Genomic DNA, 4,314 nt, shown 5'->3' on the forward strand with positions numbered 1-4,314 from the left:
GGCTCTCCCGATCTCCTTGTTTGATCCCTAGTAAGTTGGGGGCGTGCTTGGCCTTATCTTTCTGAATGGAGAATCTGGCTAGGAATTTTTTAACTAGGTCATCAAAGCTTGAGATGGACTTTGGGGGTAGGTTGTCGAACCATCGGATTGCTGTCTTTGTGAGAGTTGTTGGAAAGGCTTTACAACAAACAGCATCTGGGGCGTCGGTAAGGTACATTCTGCTTCTGAAGTTGCTGAGGTGGTGGTTGGGGTCCGTGGTGCCATCATACAGGGTCATATCCAGGAGTTTGAAGTCTTTTGGAATTTTGGTTTTCATGATTTCCCTAGTGAACGGGTCTTGCTCTTTGCGTGAATTTTCTTCGAGATTGGCCCGAGGGGCTCTTAATTTAAGATCAGCTTCCAATTGCTGTAGTTTTTCTTCCAATTCTCGACGTCACCACACCTCTCTTTGTAGATCTTTTCCGATTTCTCGTTGTTGTTGGGTTTCTTTTTGAAGTTTCCCTAGGCGGTCTAGGAGCGCTTCTGTTGCCCCCGAATTTGGTGAGTCTTTGTCCTTGTTGGTTTCCGGGGTATCTTGCAGTGTGACATCCGCATTCTTGTGTGGTGTTCTATCTTCCAGACCTGAATCATGGTCGTTGTCATGGTCGTCCGTCATGGTGATGGGATGACTTCCAGGTCACCGGCAACGGCGCCAATGTTCCGAGGGTTACCTGAAACTGGAGGTCGATCTCGGACAAGATCTTCCGTACTGGTCATAGCTGGTGTGTCCAGCAGGTGGATGACAGCCGGAGCTGGTACGTCCGACTTGTTGGACTGATGGTGCTGCTGATCCTCTGTCACCGAAGGGTGGGGGGTACCTACAAGGGACTCCGATGCTTAAGTTAGCAAGGGTATTAAGCAGGTTTTATGTAGAATCAGAGTATGAGTTATACTTGGGTGCTCCAGTGTATTTATAATGATGAGACGTGACCTTTTGGATAAGATACGTTAGTTATCTTATCTTATCTTTATCTTTGAGTTGAGGTCAGCGTATCTTCAATGGAACTACCTTTATCTCTATAGGCTTGGGTTGCCCTAGGATTTGGATCGTGTTCCTCTATTTGGGCTCTTTACTGGGCTCTCCTGTCGATTTGGCCGAGCTCTTTGAGAAGAGGTCGGCTAGTCGGACCTAAGGAGGTCGGTCGCTTTTATCGCCAATCATCCCGGGTCAGGTAACTCGACCCAGGGTATGAACAGTTATGTAGCCTAGGTTCCTTTTGTGTTTGTCAGCATTAGACTGGGGTCTGATAACATGTAGAAAATTCAACCTGTTTTTTTATTAGTCATGAACACATATATATAACTTTTGATATGAAACTATATCAAATATTTTCTATCTTAAAAAGCATAATTTATGATCCTAACAAATTAGAATGCAAAATTTTCTATCCTAGTAAAGATATACATGAGAGTACTCTTGGAGTATTGTATTTATACTTAAATTATATAAATATTATTAATATAATATTTCGATGTACATCTAAATTATCCATTAATAGTCTATGCCCTGTGGTTGCTTTTAATCTTGTCAAACAAAATTTTGGAATGAAGTTGATTTGGAAAGAAATGATGGAATGTAAGAAATACTTCATTTTTTTCTATAACTGATAACAAGGAAACAAAATCTGTACAGCAACAAAATCTATACAGCAACAAGGAAACTACCTTCTCCATTTAAAGATTCATTGTTACTTCTTCTATGTTGTTTTGAACTAATTCTACTAGATCTTGCACTATTACCATTCGTTTTAACTGTTTGATGTTGAGATTTTTCCACTCCACTTGTTATTGTGTCTTGAGAATCCTTGAGTTGCTCCAAGGATCTTACAACCTCATCCATGGTAGGCCTGAATTTCGGTTCAGCAGGGAGGCATTTGATTGCAAGAGCTGCTACTTTGATGGCATCGTGCAACGGATATTGACTGTCTAAACGGGAATCCATGACTTGTGAGATTTTTCTTTTGCTGATGAGTAATGGAAATCAACCAAATTATGCTCCCCTGTTGGTCTGTTCTTATCTAGTGCGCATTTCCCTACTATAATTTCTAGCAGTACAACGCCAAAACTATATACATCACTCGTCTTTGTTTAGTGACCTTGAAAGAAGAATACAATGAAAAATAGGTCACAAACACATCATCTTATTTAACTTTAAAAATGAATATAAGATTGAAGTACCTGTGGATATTAATGCAGTAGCAGCATAGCCAAATGTTCCCATTATCCTCGTAGGGACATGGCTCTTGTCACCTACTGGTCCATCCTTTGCCAATCCAAAATCAGAGAGTTTTGCATGATAACTCTGTCATTTAATTTACACAAATGAATTATTTCGGAAATCAAGTGTGAATAGTAATCTGTATACTTGTAAGGTGAATGTGATTTACCTACCGAATCATGCAAGATGTTAGAAGTCTTGAAATCTCGGTATATTACATCTAGTTGGTCGATGTGTAGAAATACAAGGCCCTTAGCTACATCAAGTGTGATATTCATGCGTATGTTCCAAGAAAGCGGGCGAACATAAGAAGCTCCTGTGCCAAAAAAGGCACATCAGATCTTGAGCTGTTTAAGGTGCTAATAACTAATTAGTGATAAAGAAACTTGATTTACTCCCAAACAAATGGTTATCTAAATTGCCTTTAGTAAAAAACTCATACACCAAAATCCGGTGATCATCTTCTAAGCTGTAACCTATGAGTTTCACAAGATTAGGATGATCTAGCTGACCCAAGTAGTTGATTTCTGTCTTCAATTATATTAGGAAGCTAATTAGTCACAAGATTATTAAGCTAAACAAGTTATTAAAATGAGACTGACCAGCCATTCACTATGTCCTTGTGTGCTCCCTTGATTTAGCCTCTTCACCGTAATGACGAGTTTGGTGTTCGGTTTTGTGGGTTCAAGAGTGTGCTCGTCCATCCACCCCTTAAATACATAGCCAAAGCCATCTTCACCAACCACACTATCTGGACGAAAGTTCCTTATGGCGATTCTTAGTTCAATGAAGCTGAAGTTCTTTAAATTGGTGGATAGTAGAATCTCGCCCTCTGTCAGTGCACTTAAACCCTTCTCTTCTGAAAATATGTGTATTAGCATTCAAGAACACAAAGTGATCCAATATATAGTAATAGTATTATTATTACTATCACTTACCATCGCATGGAGGGTGCTCAGCTTTGATCCTGGCACTAAAACAGTTACCCGTGATAGAAACACACCTCAAGAACACACAAGCAGCACAGAACGAGAGCTTTAATTTGAAAGGGAAGAAAAGCTAATCCGCAAATGCAAGTATGAATGCTATGACTTCTTTCACATGATTATTAATTTATTACATGTCTAACCATGCCATTCTTTTATACCCAGCTGTCACACATTAAAAAAATAGAAAAAGAAATAGTTGGTGATCTGATGGTTTGGATGGTGTGAATGGTGTTTGTGTTTTTAATAAGACCATCGAGAAGGACAAAAGGGTTGTTGACCTGGTGGCCGCTAGTTTTGTTAGCTTGGATTTGGTTTCCTTTGATCCTTTCTTTCTCACTGTCTCCTTCACTCTCACATTCGTGTATGGCTGCAACCCATTCCACATCGTTATTCAATCTCACTTCTCATATTTCAATGCCATATTGGATTATCAGCTAACACAACTAAGTCAATGACACACGTTTGTGTCTTCCTTTTTTTATGTTTTATTCTTATTTCTTTACCAGATATGTTAGACCGCCATTAAAATTAAAATTTATTGTTTATTCATCAAATAAAAAAATATTAAAAGATTATTAAAATTTATTATATTTATTATTAATTAATTATTAATATTTAAAAATATAAAATAAGTTATATTATTAAATTATTAAATTAAAAAATTAAATTAATAACTATAACAACAACAAAGCCTTGTCCCACTGGTGGGGTCGGCTACATGAATCAAACGACGCCATTGTGCTCTGTCATGTATCATATCTACAGAGAGACTGTTTACATGTAAATCTCGTTTGACCACCTCATGGATGGTCTTCTTAGGTCTTCTTCTGCCTTTCACCCCTTGTCTATCTTCCATCTCATCCACCCTGCCGACTGGGTGTTCTGTGATCTTCTTCTCACATGTCCAAACCACCTGAGACGCGATTCAACCATCTTTTCCACAATGGGTGCTACTCCAACTCTCTCCCTTATATCTTCATTCCTTATTTTATCCAATCGCGTATGACCACTCATCCATCTAAACATCTTCATCTCTACCACACTCAGCTTATATTCGTGCTCCCCTTT

General features: G+C 38.8%; 1 pseudogene; it reads right to left on the bottom strand.

Annotated features, from left to right (window-relative positions):
* Positions 1 to 1,681: 1,681 nt before the first annotated feature.
* LOC112805645 (serine/threonine-protein kinase BIK1-like) lies at positions 1,682 to 3,631 on the bottom strand (annotated as a pseudogene).
* Between the last annotated feature and the right edge of the window lie 683 nt (positions 3,632 to 4,314).

The sequence above is a fragment of the Arachis hypogaea genome, chromosome 6 (genome assembly GCF_003086295.3).
Source record: "Arachis hypogaea cultivar Tifrunner chromosome 6, arahy.Tifrunner.gnm2.J5K5, whole genome shotgun sequence".
In the NCBI taxonomy this organism is placed as follows: domain Eukaryota; kingdom Viridiplantae; phylum Streptophyta; class Magnoliopsida; order Fabales; family Fabaceae; genus Arachis; species Arachis hypogaea.